Here is a 16,645-nt window from a genome sequence, read left to right as displayed (position 1 = left end):
GGCTGAGGCGGGAGAATGGCGGGAACCCGGGAGGCGGAGCTTGCAGTGAGCCGAGATCGCGCCACTGCACTCCAGCCTGGGAGACACAGCGAGACTCCGTCTCAAAAAAAAAAAAAAAAAAAAAAAGCAGGAGATGAAATTATCGTGTGAAAGATGTCCTCCCTTGGCCAGGAGGGAGGCATCATTCTCATGGGCAAGGACCAGAAGCTGAGGCTGAGGGAAACCTGTACCACCTGCTATACTGGCCCTTTCTTCCCAGCCATTCTCCTCCAATCACCTGCCCTGGCCCAAGCTCTCCACCCCCAACCTCATCACATTTCTGCAATTTACTGCTCTTTGTCTAACTCCTTATGTAAGTGGTCAATGCAAACTGCATCTTTGGGTCTTCACAGATTCTGAAGGTTTTCATGCCACGTAAACTGCTATTAAATAAATGTGTATGTTTTTCTCCTGTGGATCTGTCTTATGTCAATTTAATTCTCAGGCACACCACCCACGCACCCCTACCCACTAACAAACCCTGACAGAGTAGAGGTATGATTTTGCCTCCCTTACACCTAGAAACATAGAAACCATCTTTTCTTTGAATTTAATGATTTAAAATTATACAGACTTTTGGCTTGCACTGAGTTTTCAGATCACACGTGAAATTACTTGTAAAGAAAAATGATTCAATATTATCCATCATTTGTCAAAACTCTTAAAAAGATAGTGATGTCTACCAGCTTTCCTATTTTAGCATATTGGAATGAGTCTATGGATAAAAAAATAGAAAAAATTGGAATAAAAATCCTCAAAATTAAGCACTGGTTCCTGCCAAGTGGTAATGAAAAGTCACTAGTTTTTTCCAATTACATTAAGGAAGTGTAAATATTATTAAGGAACAGCTGTGTGTATATAAGTTTTTCTGAATAAATTAAATTATAAGAAATATATAAGCTACAGAATGAAGTCTTTATATTAAAAACAGGTAGTCCCACTTTGCCTGGTATCGTGTTAACAGGAAACTGAAGCATATCCAGCCATACCATTGCTCTCCACAGTCCTGTGGCAACTGAGAGGACTGCTTGTATGTTTTACTCACTTTTCATACATTTATTACATAAATTCTCTTAAAACAGAAATCCTTTCTTCTCAACCTGTTGACCCAAAACCAATGTTAAAGAGGTTAAGATAATATATTCACTGCTAGATTCAAAGCCCATTGTAAATTTTCCTAAAACATAATGACAAACTATTTGATAATTTAAAGAGTAAACATCACATTTATAACAATGCCATACAAAAAGATACACAATACAAAAACCATCTTGAATGTAGGTTTACAAAAGATGTTTGTCTGCTAAGGAACTACATTCATTTTCTCTTGGAATTCACCATCTATAGAAGTTTTGAGCCCTAAGCAAAAAATATAGAAGTATAGGCCAAACATTATACTATCTATGATAAATTTTCAGAAAATTTGGGCTGCTTTAAGTAATCTATTTATGTTTTATATAGTCTCTCAATGTTAGCAGCTGTGAAAGAGATTTACAATTTACTTCATATGTAAAATTTATCTTAAATTTAAGAAACAGCAAATAGAGAGAAAGATGTTTTAATGTAGGTCTGTATTCAGTCATTCAACAGATAAAGAGAATAATATAACAAATGTCCATGTACCCATCATTTATCTTAAAATAGAAGATATTAATTCAATTAAAGCCTGCTGCGCATGTCTTTAATTGACAGTGCCTTCCTACCTCTAGAGGTAACCAGCATCTGAATGTAATATTTATCAGTCCATGTATTTCTTTACATTATGATGATGTAGGTTTTTAATGAATATTCTTTTTAAGGTTAAAGTAATTCCTTCCTTTGTCTGGTTGTGAGTTTTTATCTTGAAAGCCTGTATTGGGTGTTATCAATTTTTTTCCTGCACTGATTGAGACTGATCTATAGTCAGAATGTGAAGTTTTAAACCACAAAACTCATATGATTCATATAATGGTGAAAGAAGTCTTCAATAAATTATTGAAGCAATATAAAAATATCCTTATGAAATTTTTTATTCAATGAAAATGAAATTGCTTTAGGCATTAAAAATAGTTATCTATGGTCACCTAAAACACTATTTGGTTTTACTAGTGAATTCCTCATTTCCTTCCTTTCTGATTTATATGTTAGATAATCCTTAAATTAATAAGCACAGCTGAGGATGAAATATACCAAATGGTCCTCTGCCAAATGTTTTTACACCTATGCTTTTATTAAGTATTTCAAAATATTGATTAGAAAAATAATACATGTGAACATATAAAATTATGATGTGGACACAAAATGATTTTTAACATTAAATATTTTTTATCTTAATATCCAAAATACATAAAATATTGTAAGGATAAAAATCTCACTGCAAGCAAGCTTTCTCACCTTTGCATACAAATTATCACTTTTATTTCAGACACGTTTTTACAAGCTGTGGTTATTAAGAGATGGATCTCACCATGTGAGACAAAAAAAACGTGTGTGCCAATTCTAAATTAATGTCCAAACATGAAATACATCCCTTAATTCTTAAAGATGCTCAAACACAAAATAAAATAGATTTTGTATGTACACAAGTAGGCATCATCACTTTTTTTACTACAGAAACTCATAGTATTTTATTAATTTTTCCACAAAAAAGTCTACCTCTGAATTTACCTTTTCACTCAGTTTTTCATTTTTACTTGTTTCTATTAGTTTCCCATCATAAGCCAGTCTTCTATTATATCAATACAGACTTATAAACTTGTTTACACTTAATTTTTGTCTTACTCTGCCTTGAATAAAAATAGTCATAGTAGATAAAAAATAAAATTTTAATGATTTAATTTGATGTCAGAAATGCAATTTTTTAAGAAAACATTGAATTTCTGCTGCTAAGAGGCATTACTCTGTAAGCTTTTTCCCAAAGTGAGTGTTTTACTCCCCTTTATAAACAGGGGCAAAAACCACCTTCTACTTCAGAATGAGGCGTGGATCCCTTAGTCTGACATCTGACATCCTCCTTGAATTTGCACCGAACCTCCATCTTTATCTCCAACAATTCCTGGCTGAGTCCCTTCACTATGGACCTACACATAGATGTGCCCATGAGGTGGACCATCTGGTGTGCCAGGCCATACCTTCCAACGCTTGGCTCTGCTAGGACCATAAGGATAGGCTTTCTCCTCTCACTCTACATTTAGATGGCCACACTGGGTTTTGGATAGTTTCCCATTCTTAATCAAAATATAATAGAAATTATATTTCACATTTATATTTGAAAACCATATTTAATTGTATATTCATTAAATTCACATAAAATGTACCCATAGGTAACTTTTCAACATTCTTGAGTGTTTTGAAAATTAACCATTTGTTCTAAAACTTGAGTGTTACATAGTTTTGAAATATTTCAAAGTTCAGTTCAAACACACACAAAACTTCTGGTTACCACTTGGAGCTAAATTCAACACCAACCAAATTTTTTAGGTTTGCAAAATTGAACTAAAGAAGTACCTCTGAGTTGAGGGCATGTCAAGATCTAGCATTAAACTCCATTCAGAGCTGTACTTGGACCAGAATATTCCAGGGGTCACAGTAACCAACATTCAATGCCTTAAAAATACATGCTGTACGTGTGTTTTTCTATTAAGCTAAATTCAATCTCTTTGTTTTCAGGCATAAATTTATTTGAGAACAAGAGATGAATGTTTCTATTCTATCCTTTCTAATATCAAGTTGGTCTTTACAATATTTTTTTAAAACTGTGTTAATTTCCTAACCCGATTCTTTTTGGTATGTCGACAGGTTATTTCAACCAGCCTCGTCCTAACTTTTGGCTCTTTATACTATTGGCACATTCACGTCTTTCTCTGTCATCTCCGCCTCTCATGCTTGTTTTTCTCTCAGTGAAGTACAGAAAGCCAAAACTTAGGATCTGAAATGTCTCCTTCATTGCCTGGACCAATGGTTTTCTTGTGTTTTATTGAAAATGAAAGAGCTATGCATTTGATGAAACAATAAAAATACAACTTTTCATCTCTGATAATACTGAGCATTAAATAAAATTATAGGTGCAGTTATTTCGCAGGTAGAGTTTTACTTTCTAGGACAAAGTCTAGATACAGAGGGCAGTACTGACCTGCCCCGAGGCCTTGGTCTCTGCACCGGTTGGTCTCATCTTATTTCAACTGCTCTCATCTTTGTCCTCTTCTTCTCAGTTACATCCAAGATACAGGGACTGTCCAGTGTTTCATTTCTCTAATCCCTTGAACATTGTTCAGCAGTATTACTAACATATGAGCCTGATTGTGAGACTTTTGTTCTCAATAAATAAATACAAACTTAATGCACCTTCCCAAGGGCTTTGCATGGGACCTAAATATTCTTTGAGTCCTGAGTTTTCTCTTCTCTAGGTCTTTGCCCTCCACCATTTTCTGCGATTTGAATACCCTCTTATCCAAACGAAAACCCCAATTCCAGTACAGCTTTTCCTTTGTGATAATACCATTGATTTTCTAGTACAACATACGCCCAGCTCCCAATTCCAGCTCTGAGCCCCTAGAGTTCTGGAGGACTTCGCATTGCCTATCTTCTTTTGCAGAGTGTTACATCCAGGTGCATGTGTCCAGCTCTCCTACCAGACTGCTCAGCTGCATGTGGCATGGCTCCTTGCACACAGTACGTAGAAGGTTTGGTAACAGAATCCCATGTTCATCGAATGGCCTAGACTGATCATATTTTAAATAATGCACAATGTTCTCACATCTATTTAAGGAAGAAACAACTGATTTCTATCTTTTAAGATTGCATTTTAAGACCACATCAAAGGCTTTGAATCTCTCACCAAAACTAACAATAAAAAACAAATTTGGCCAAGTGCAGTGGCTCACACCTGTAATCCCAACATTTTGGAAGGCTGAAGTGGGTGGATCACTTGAGGTCTGGAGTACTAGACCAGCCTGGGCAACATGGCAAAACCCCGTCTCTCCTAAAAGCACAAACATTAGCTTATGTGCTGATACGTGACTGTAATCCCAGCTACTCAGGAGGCTGAGGCACGAGAATCGCTTGAACCTGGGAGGCGGAGGTCACAGTGAGCCAAGATTGCACCACAGCACTCCAGCTTGGGTGACAGAGTGAGACCCTGTCTCAAAAAAAAAAAAAAAAAAAAAAAAAAAAAAAAAAGCATATATAATTGAATTTGTTTCAAAGTAAGGGAAAGGGGAGTATGCAAGGGCGACATGTGGCCTGTTCGTCTGAAAAAGCAAGAAAGGTTATCTTTATATACCAGATCAAGGTATTGCCAGCTACAGAGTGAAATTCCATACACAAAAAGAAAATTTTCTTCAAGCAAAAAAAAATAAGTGGCCAATAAGGTCACATTCAAAAATTAAACTGGTCTTGATTACTGATACCATTTTTCAATAAAAGTAACCAGAGCTCCTTGAAGAAATAATTGATTTTAGGACTGGGACATGAAATATACAAAATGATGCGGGAGCATCTTGCAGTGCCAGGGAAAAAAAAGTCAACCCTTAAAATGATAGCTATAAGTCAAAGGCACATGGGAGGTGGGATTTCAGATTTTTTCAGATTTTGGAATATTTGCATATCTATCATGAGTTATCTTGGGGTTGGGACACAGATCTAAATGTGAAATTCGCTTACGTTATATGTACTGTATCCAAATAGCTTGAAGGTAATTTTATACAATGTTTTTAATAATTTTGTGCATAAAACGAAGTTTGTGTACATTGAACCATCAGAAAGCAAAGACAGCAATATCTCAGCCACTCACATAGAAAATCTGGTGTTGTTTGGCATCACCATCATTCCTGACTGAATTTATTTGCTACCAATCATTTTCCTGCTCTTACTCACATGTAAGTACTTAACAGTAGAAAATATTACAATTTTTTTTTTTTTTTTTTTGAGAGAGAGTCTTGCTTTTGTTGCCCAGGCTGGAGTGCAACGGCACGATCTCGGCTCACTGCAACCTCCGCCTTCTGGGTTCAAGCGACTCTTCTGCCTCAGCCTCCTGAGTAGGTAAGATTACAGGCGTGCACCACCACACCTGGCTAATTCTGTATTTTTAGTAGAGATGCGGTTTCTCCATATTGGTCAGGCTGGTCTCCCGACCTCAGGTGATCCACCCGCCTCGACCTCCCAAAGTGCTGGGATGACAGGCATGAGCCCCTGTGCCCAGCCTAATATTACTATTTTTTAAACAGTAAAAATACATACTATTAATACAGTGAACAATAATGTGTTTAGGTAACTGAGCGGCACAGGAACAAGACTATTTTCCTTTATCAGCTGTTAGACAACAGCAGCAACGAACAACGCAGGCTTTCAGTCGCCACCTATGATGCTGTGTTTTGAGTAAAAGGCCACTGTACACTGTATTTTTTTTTTTTTAAGGTGGTAAGAAACATCAGAAGCAGTTGACAGACCAGGAAGCGGGTCCTCTAAGAAATGAGGAGGCATTCTGCCGGATGGCTTTTAAAATATTTTCTCCAGCGTCATCTGCCTCATTAACGGCGATTTTTGTCTTAGAAGTCTCCCTTTGAGTTTCTACACAGACATGACTGCTTACTCTGTTATGAATGCCCTCTGCTCTAGTCCTTTGGTTAGCCCATCACATTGTCACTGTGGCATCTGTATGCACATTTTCTGCAGTGTTAACGTCATCTTCATTGTCCAATTGTGGCATCATGTTGGTGCTCAAAACGTTTCAGATTTTGGAACATTTTGAATTTCAGACTTTTAGAGTAGGGATGCTCAGGCTCTACTACTTCTTATTTCAGAGAAAAATATAATATCCAAATAACTAATAAAAGCTTGGTTGGAGAATGAAGACTTCTAAAAATAACTGTTTAATCTGCTTCTGATAAATAATCCTCTTCTCTGTACGGCAAAGGGGAGGCCACTGCTGTTACTGTTTGTGTCATCACCTCCTGATCAGACAGACACTGACTTTTTTTAAAAAGAAAACAAGTACATCGTATATGTAAATGTAGACTGTAATAATATATCCTTGAGAAATAAATAAATATTACATGGACTCCATTTTTTCTGACAGTCAATTATGCACAAAAAGATTTTTAAAGCACTGGTTTTTGCATTCTTAAATGACAAATGAAGTCTTCTTGAAATAACATTTTTAATGATTTAGAGAAACATTTGCACCTACACTAGCGTGGTGTTGATTCTCAATTTTTAATTTTTTTTTAAAATCCTTTCCCTTGCGTTTTTATCCTTTCCCTTGATTTTTTTTCTTTTTCTTTTTCTTTTTTCTTTTTTTTTGACAGAGTTTCACTTTTGTTGCCAGGCTGGAGTGCAATGGTGGGATCTCAGCTCACTGCACCCTCCGCCTCCCAGGTTCAAGCGATTCTCCCACTTCAGCCTCCCATGTAGCTGGGATTATAGGTGTGCACCATCACACCTGGCTAATTTTTGTATTTTTAGTAGAGAAGGGGTTTCACCATGTTGGTCAGACTGGTCTCGAACTCCTGACCTCAAGTGATCCACCTGCCTCAGCCTCCCAACATGCTGGGGTTACAGGCATGAGCCACCGCGCCCAGCCTATCCTTTCCCTTTTTCTGTTTTGTTATGGATGATGAATGTCTTAAAACTACTGAACTCCTTATACTTTTATATGTTTAGTGAGAACTTCCTTGTGGGATGGTTCTGAATGATTTCTCTAGAACCTCCATTTGAACATCTTCCTTTCCTCTGCTCATGGTACCAGTCTGGGGCTATCAAAATCATATATGCTGATAAATGCTACACTATGACTAGTGGAGTCAGTGCTAAAAAGCAGCTTCTACATATGGCACTCCCAAGTTGTGTTATTGCTGGCTTTTCCAATGCTTTCCCTACTAGGTCATCTACTGCATGTCACTGCTAAAATGCAAACCATATCTTTAATGAAAGTCTATTTTATTGAATACGTAAGTGACTATGAAATTTTAAATGAAAATTGATGGCCATTTAATTTCATAATAAACCTATATCTATGTATCTCACCAAAGAGAGTCTAAATCTTTAGTGAGGCCACAAATTCATTTTTATGAAAATTCTTCACACGAGTTTAGAAAGCTTCCAACTAAGAAAAGGACAAGTCAAATCTTAGTGTCTTGGGTGGCCGAGCATTTCACAGCTGCCAGAGAACCATGAGGGCCTTCCTGAGACTGACTCACGGGAGTTATCTGTAATGATCTGTGTCTCCCAATGGGTCATATTTTTATTGGAGATTATTTACTATGCCTGGAATCCTAATGCTTGGTGTCTCTAATGAGAAAAATAATACAAAAAAAAATGTCAATATTCAGCCAACACAAATTTCTATGATCTACAAAAGAATGTTTCCAGATCCTGGGCTTGATCATTTTTTGTTTTCGATGTCATAGATTTGCTGAACAAAGCTTCCAAATCCCCCTTTTCCTCTCTGCTTGCTACTACCCCGACCCAGAAAACACACACACACACACCTTCCCAACCAGGTCCCATGTGACTGTTAACACCCACATCAGCTCTAGGCCGCCATGCTTTCCTGAGGGACGTTGCCTCCACTGAGGGCTCCTTTATTCTCAGTATACCTTACATTCCCAGCCACAGTACTGAACTTCTCAATGCTTGCAATGTTCCCTTGGAGTATATCAGTTGAGCAGGAGGAAAAAAAATATCTGGAAGTTTATTATTTTTCCACCAATATATTTGACACCACCTTCGGAAAGGGAACAAAAGGCATACTGTCAAGCGGATAGACCTGGACAAAATGTTACTGTTTGTTCCTCACGAGCACAGAGGTATATTTAAGCAAAGAAAGGCATTCCATGGCTCTCCTGGGACTTCCTTCCTTCAGCTGAATTATACCAACATGTTCACACCACTGGGGCTCAGGCTGCTGGAATTTAGAACGCAGACCTCTATCTGCCAGTGCTTCAATCTCACGGCTACAAACATTCATATTAGGATTGAACCCGGCTTTCAAACATCATGAGATAAATGGGAGTTTATTGGGGGAAAAGGTGTGCCCCCATGAAACTACAGTAGGAGATGTGGAAATAGGACTGTCCCTGTTCAGCAGACTCTACACTAATACAATAAAGCCTAAAGTCACCAGAAGTCACCTGGCCTTGGGTTATGTTTCCAATTCAGGCTCACTGACATTCATGAAACCTTTGGCAACACAGGCCAAGTTTCGTGCAAGGCTGGGTAGAATACTTCTTTCATGTGGAAGCCGGGTGAAACTTGGTGGCTTTGGCTACATTTCACCTGAAGTTTCACATTCAAACAGTCCAGAGTTTCAACGTAAAATTAAGGGGTGAAGAGAAACAGAAAGAAAAAAACAAAACAAAACAGGGGAAAAATGGCTTGTTTGGGAACGGAATGATCACCTACCATTCTCCAAAAAGATCTCATCCTGGCGCCCTTTAATTTTACTGCTGGAGTATCACCTCTAGCAATATATTTGCCCCCAGTGACCAAGGCTTCCAAGTACTAAGGGGGAGTGAGTATTCTAGCTAGACCACCCCCCCACCCCCTACAAAGTCCAGGCTCAAAATAACGGGAGGATTTAAAATGTCAACCATATACATAAATGCAATGATTAACATGCTTCTTATAATGTAGATTTGAAGGGGAAAAGAGGCAATGAAATGCCCAGGTTTGCAAAATTAAAAGATTAGACTGAACATCTCTAGGTTTTTCTACTATGAATCCAAATTTTGAGATTCTATTGCATCTGCTCCTAATCCAGGGGGATCTCTGCCGTAGCTTTCCCCACAGTTCCGCCACTCTGGAGACTTGTCCTGTGGCCACTTGCGTCTGTCCTTCTTAGCAAGGTGCAGAGGACAGGGGGCAGGCTGCGTCAGCGCTGAGGAGCTAGCGTCCTTGACTGGGACTTAAACAGCCTCCTGACAAGATTAGGCTCATTCTATTCCTAACCTTCAGCAGAATACACAACACACAGGGACCGTTTGCCAGGGAATGTCAAACTCTGCATTTGGCTGAGGACTGTGAAAATACCTTGTGCTTGGGGTGGGAAAGAAAAGGGGAACAAATGTCACACATGCTTGTGCCTTCTTTACAATGAAGAGAATATTCCAAAGTTGACTGAATGGCTAGTAAGTGCAACATTTTGCCCATTTTAGGAAATACATTTTTAAGAAATCCCTTATCCCTTACACAGCAGAAGTTTCACTCGTGAAACAGACTTCTGGCTACTGAGGGTTTGTTTTTGTTTTTGTTTTTTTTTCCAGTTTTCTTTTGATTTTGGTTTTCTTTTTCTTTGTTTGTTATTTCTTCCTCTGTTTTTGTTACTCAGAAGATCATTATGTGGTTAGAATGCATGCTTTCCTTTGACATGTGGTCTGCGATACCAATAAACTTTTCTGAAAAAAAAGTATCTCTGACCTCTGAAGATTTCAGCATCCATGTTTTAAAAAAGCACCCATTGGGCCCGAAGGCACATGGAGATTCTGAGGCAGCAGGGTAGAAAGATTTCAGCATCCATGTTTTAAAAAAGCACCCGTTGGGCCCCAAGGCACACGGAGATTCTGAGGCAGCAGGGTAGCCAGCCTGGGGTTCTGTGCACTGTCATTTGCTGCTGGCTCTTACACATCTGCCAGACAGGGGCCATGAACTGTCATGAAGTCTGTGTTGGGGGAACTTTACCAGAGAATACCTTTCTTTCAAAGGGGGGTCCCTCTAGAAGTAAAACCGAAGACAGATCAGTGAGGAAAACTAAAGCTCCAATAAATTATTGAAAGGAAATGCTATCAAAGCATTAAACCAAAAGGAAAAAAAAGGAGACATTTTACTGAACAGAGTAAATAGCCACAATCAAAGTAAATGCTGTGTTTGAAGTTAAAGTCCACAGATCAAAGTACTTTGCAAAATGTCAAGTGCAAGCATAACAAGGGGGAGAGGGAGCCACCGAAACTGACCCAAAGTATCACATTGTCACGTTAGAGAAACCTGCCAGCAAGTGTACTTAGCAAAAAATATTCAGCTTAGTAAGGAATCCTCAAAACCGTCCCCTAAAGTGTGCTAGGAACATACAAAACAACAATAACAAAAACAAAACCCTCGAAACCCTCAAATCAACCACTCTGATTCCACACGAGCAATGAACGAAACAGTGATAAAAGAAGAACATTATAAAATACAGCTCACTCATTGCCCTTAAAGAATAATTGCTTATAGATATTCTCTTTACTCAGGTGGATGGCATTTTTTCCTCTCTCTCTTTTTTTTTAATGCCCCTGGAAAGTTAAAAATAAAGCAGTCTAAACAACAAAAGTATGATGTCTGAAAGATCCTCTCATTGCTCTGGCAATCAGGCTTAATTAGACCTCTGATCCGTGGTTCAGTCAGAGTCAAGTCTGTACTGCAGGTCACTATAACGAGAGCTTTAAGCAAAGCTTAAAATGTGCAGCCACAAACACGCCCAGATGCTCCTGCTGTATTCTGGAACACAATGTTCACCTGGGAACTGTTCACAACTCCCCTGATTATTTCCACTGTAAGTAAGTTATTTTAAAGACATTAGTCACGAACATATCAGAAAACAATGAAATAATTCCGGAATAAAAAGTCTTACCTACAGCCAGCTGAGTTCAACAGTTGTTCTATGCAGAGGAAGTAGGAGTCAGTGGCCTTTTACATGTAGAGATTGTTTATTTAGCCCTTTTTAAAAGGTCTTGAACTCCAGAGGTTTAAGATTAAGTCCAATCCAAGTGTCTGAAGGAAAAAAAGGCAAGAGAGAGGCAAATAAGAGAGGGAAAGAATCCCAGCTGCTGGGTGGTGCTACTGTTCTGAGAGCATTTGAGCTATTTTCAGCATTAACAGCAGCCGGGGTTGTCTGCAAAGGGATGAAAATGCCTTGCCCAGATCGCCACCCCCCACTCCAGGGGGGGAAAAAACACCAACCAGGAAACCCACAACAACTTGGTTCATTGTGCAAATATTCATTTAAATTTTAAGGAAAACTGCCAGCACCATTGAAAACAAAACAAACCCAAAGTTGACTGGAATCTTAAAGAAACACAGTGCTCCTCAAGTTTTCAATATGAATTACCTGATTCATTGAAAATGAGATGTCCTGTTTATGCTTTATTGGGAAGGAAGGCTTTTCTTCTGCTATTTCCTAAGGGGTCTTAAGAAATATTTGAGTGCTCTCTGGTCAGCAGTATCTGTTGCCAGTCTATTCTTCTTAAGAATGAGGACAAATCATTTCTTAAAAGAGCCCGCACCTAAATTTCCAGTTTCATCAACTATGCTATTTTTGAAAGCTACTGGGTTAAGCGTTGACACCTCTTATCTATTGGCAGAGACTGGGGACCATTCAGTGACATGAGGCAGACAAACAGTGACCCCTGCCTCCGCCTCCACAGGCCAATGAAGAAATCATTCTGGTTGGGTCACTGACAATGACTGACAAACTTTGAGCCTTCATTTTGTTTCTAGAATTAAAAATTAAGAAGTTGTATTCATTCATTCATTCATTCAGCAAATGTTTATTTGGTGAGCACTTCAGAGCTTACTATAAGCCAAGCACTCTGGGAATACAGTGGCGGGCAGAATGAAGTGTCCTCGCCTTCAGGGGTTTAGAACACACAGATGCAGCGAGAATAAATAAAAACAGAATGTTTAAGTATTTTCCAGACTTTTTCACATGATGAGACTATTCACATCATGGCAGCTGAAGACTGAGATCTCTTTCTACTATGGATGAAGGAAGCTACTATGCGTCATCAGATCCACTTCAGGCCTGCATTGAGTCATTGTGCCTTTACAACACCACCGGGGAGGAAAATTAGTTGCTTTCTACCAAGGAAGCAGTTAAGTATTTTTATGAACGCTTTCATTCCACATAGACGAAATCCCTGTGTTTTTTCAACCCCCTACTCCCCATAACAAAAAGAATGCTGCGGTAGTCAGAAAGTACTACTGAGAGAGGCTTTCCATCGGGGGATGAAAAGAGAGTCTTCGACCTGAATCCACTATAAAAAACCGCCGGTGGCTCACGCCTGTAATCCCAGCACTTTGGGAGGCCGAGGCGGGTGGATCACGAGGTCAGGAGATCGAGATCATCCTGGCTAACACGGTGAAACCCCGTCTCTAATAGAAATGCAAAAAATTAGCTGGGCGTTGTGGCACGTGCCTGTAGTTCCAGCTACTCGGGAGGCTGAGGCAGGAGAATCGCTTGAAGCTGGGAGGTGGAGGTTGCAGTGAGCCGAGATCGCACCACTGCACTCCAGCCTGGGCTGGAGACTCCATCTCAAAAAAAAAAAAGCTCTGATATATTTTATAATTAATGTGAGGGTTGGTTGCTAGATGCTCGTATCAAATTCAATTCTTTCTTTGCAATTAAAGACACTGAAATAGATTATGGAAAATACTGAGGATTATGCCATGTAAAAACAAAAAAGGGTTACATGACTACTATTTCAAGTACTATTTAAAAACAGTGAAATCCTTTGGCTCAATAGACTTTATATTAAAATTATATTTCAAATTTTAAAATTCTAAATTAACTTTGAAATCTCTAATTTGAATTTTATAATAAGATCAACTTTGTTTTAAAAATGTATACCAGGCTTTAAAAAAATCACCCTAGAATAATGCGTTTTTCTGTTCATTTATTTTTAAATGGTCACATTTTACTATGTCTTAAATACCTGCCAATCTAACATGGGATATTTGGCCTCAATGTGGAATGGTAATTCTACTGGTAATAATTGGAAGCCTAGCCTCAGATAGACACATTATTTTTAATTGCTTTTTTCTTTTTCCCCCTTATAATAGTTTATACCACAAAGGAAAATGCATTTAAATATTGGCCTTCCTCGAGAAGCTGTGGCGTTAAGGAAACAAAGATGAGCATAACCCGCCCTCGTATAAAATGGGGACAATAATGAGCTGTCATAGGGCTCACAGGATAATGCACATAAAATGCTTAACTGGGTAATGTCTGACACACAGCAAGCATCCGATGGAAGTCAGTACCATCATCTCCGCGGTGAGTGTAAAGCTTTGCTATCCAATATGGTGGCTACATGTGGCTACTGAGCTCCTAAAACCTGGCTAGTCTCAACTGAGATGTCATGTAAGTATAAAATGCATGCTAGATTTTGAGGTCTTTATACAAAGAAAAGGTGAATTATGAGAAATTACTCAATGGGTATGACGTTCATTATTCAGGTGATGGATACATTCATTAAATCTATGACTTTACCACTATGCGGCACATCCATGTAACAGAATTCTCCTTGTACCCCACAAACTCGTACAAATAAAAATAGATTAAATTAAATGTTTTCTCTTCCTAAAACATGTAAACCATCATAGCATTTTTATATTGATTGCATGTTGAAAAAAGAATGTAAATTATGACATTAATTTGTATATTACGTGTTGAAAGGACAGTATTTTGGACACAGTGTGTTAAATAGGATATTTTGCTGAAATTAATTTCACTCGTTTCTTTTTTACTTTTTCAAATCTGACTGCTAGCTCATTTAAAATTACCTATGTGACTTGCATTCTGTTTCTACGGGGCAGTGCCATGTAGGCCAATGGTTCTGGAAAGGTAGTGAGCATAACTGACCCAGAAGCTTCGTAAAAACAGATTGCTGGTTCCACCCCCAAGTGTCTGATTCAGTCGGTCTGGCAGGGGGTTGAAATTTTGCATCCCTAACGAGTTCTCAGGTGATTCTTGACCTCACTTTGAGAACCGCTGGTCTTGGGCCTTGCTTCTTAAAAAAGCAGTCCGTGGACCAACATTAACGTCATCACTTAGGATCTTGTTAGAAACACAAAACCTCAGGCCCCACCCAGACCTACTGAGCCAGCATGCGCATTTTCACGACATCCCCGGGCTATGTGGAAACATGTTGAAACTTGAGAGAAATTGATGTAAAGTAGTGTCTGTCATCCCTGGGTGAATATAAGGTAAACTTTTACAAACACCAGTAGCCCGGCCCCGCCCCCAGAGAGTCAGATTTCATGACTCTGGATGTGACTCAAGCATCTGCATACGTGAACAGCTGATTCCAGGTTAAAGCCAGCACTGGGAGTCCCATCAGACTGGCTGTGGAAAGGCCAGGATCTAGAAACCAGACACTCGTGCTAGTGAGGGGGCAGATGCTGGGGGACTGCCAGGTGCTGGAAAGACAGGTCCTGTGCTAGGGTGAAGAGAGTCAAACCCGCACAGCCAGGGCAACGAGTGGGTGCTGTGGCCAGTGGAGGGGAGCCATGCAGGGGGCCTCCATGCCTCTGCAGGTGTGACAGAAGTCCCAGCTGCTCCAGGTGTGGCCTTTCAAGGAAGGCTGGGTAAAGCAGAGCACAGCCTCGGTCCTGAGAAGCTAGAACCCTAGGGTAAGTGATGTGGGCAGAGATGCAGGCTCTGGGGAAAGAGATAAGAACCTTGCTAAAAGAACCCCGGTATACATCAAAGTGGGCCCAGGAGCCCTGCAAACTGAGTTTCTTAAACGCAACATATCCACAGGTTTGGTTTCAGAGGCTGGAACAGGAATAATCTTTTGGACAGAGATAAGGAGGGAAACAAAAGGATGAAAGTGTTGAAAGCCAGATTCATTGAATATATTTTTTCTCTCCCTCCCTAACGAAAACCGAGAGGGTTTGTACATCATTAAGGCATAGTAGACACAGATCAAACCATATTAGAGGGTATTTCCATCCCAAAAGAGGATCTTGTTAACCCAAATAACTCTACAATTGTTAGAACTGGTGAGAGAGACCCGTATTTTGGAGTAGAGAGGCCTTCTGTTACTCACTACACCTCTGTTCCGGCCTTAAATAAATGAGCACGCCAACCTGAAGAGTGTGTCTGAATAACCTCATTCGTTTGCCAAATGACTTCTCACATTTTCAGGCGGCACCTGAGCTTTGTGTGTTTCACAGAGCTTGGTAAAAATAAAATCCTCACTATAAGAGAGAATCTGGGCTCACACTGGTAACATTTAGAACTTCCAATTCTGTATGCAGAAACCATCTGCGGCTTTGCTTCTCACTTTCTTGGTTGGTCCTTTCAGAAAACTTTCAAAAGTGCATAATACTTCCGAGTGGAGAGTCTGCAGTCAGGGTGCCCGGGTTCGAATCCTCATCCTGACACTTAGGCGTGGCTGTAGCCGTAGGTCACTTTCTTAGCCTCCCCATACCTGTTTCCTCCTCTGTAATGAGACCTTTCTGTATTCGGTTGTTGGAGGGTGAAAATTGTTATTTGAAACGGCCATGGAAAAGTCTGCTGCTTTGTAAATTTTATATGAATGTTGGTTAATCAAAATATATTTGAAAAACTGTGCAGATTTCCATATGTGGCTAAATTTAGTAATTTTTTAAAGATACGGTGATTTCCAACGACTTTTTGATTTTTTGAACACATGTATTTAGAAGGTTTCTTTGAGTGTTGTTTTAAATTTTTTTCCCAAGAGAGCACAGAATTCTCAATTGATTCCTCATCGCTTCCTATGATTTGAGAGGATCCCAGGAGGAAGGAAGTAAATGTAGTTTTCCCATGAGTATTGTTTTCTAGAGAACATTCTTTACCCCTGCAGTCCTTTGAAAAGTGAGTTGTGCTATAGATGTTTAGAGGCCTTCCTGC

The 16,645-nt window shown here is 39.3% G+C and overlaps 1 protein-coding gene across 18 annotated transcripts in view; it reads right to left on the bottom strand.

Moving 5' to 3' along the window:
* SORBS2 (sorbin and SH3 domain containing 2) overlaps positions 1-16,645 on the bottom strand; it is a 227,551-nt gene that overhangs the window by 178,862 nt on the left and 32,044 nt on the right. For all 18 annotated transcript variants that reach the window (XM_050792564.1, XM_050792562.1, XM_050792563.1 and 15 more), the window contains exon 2: positions 11,621-11,760. The gene's annotated coding sequence lies outside the window, so the exon portion shown is untranslated. The remainder of the gene's footprint in view (positions 1-11,620; positions 11,761-16,645) is intronic.

This window comes from Macaca thibetana, chromosome 5 (genome assembly GCF_024542745.1).
Source record: "Macaca thibetana thibetana isolate TM-01 chromosome 5, ASM2454274v1, whole genome shotgun sequence".
NCBI classification, from domain to species: domain Eukaryota; kingdom Metazoa; phylum Chordata; class Mammalia; order Primates; family Cercopithecidae; genus Macaca; species Macaca thibetana.
The sequence above is the reverse complement of the archived record's forward strand: the minus strand, read 5'-3'. Positions and strand labels throughout refer to the sequence as shown.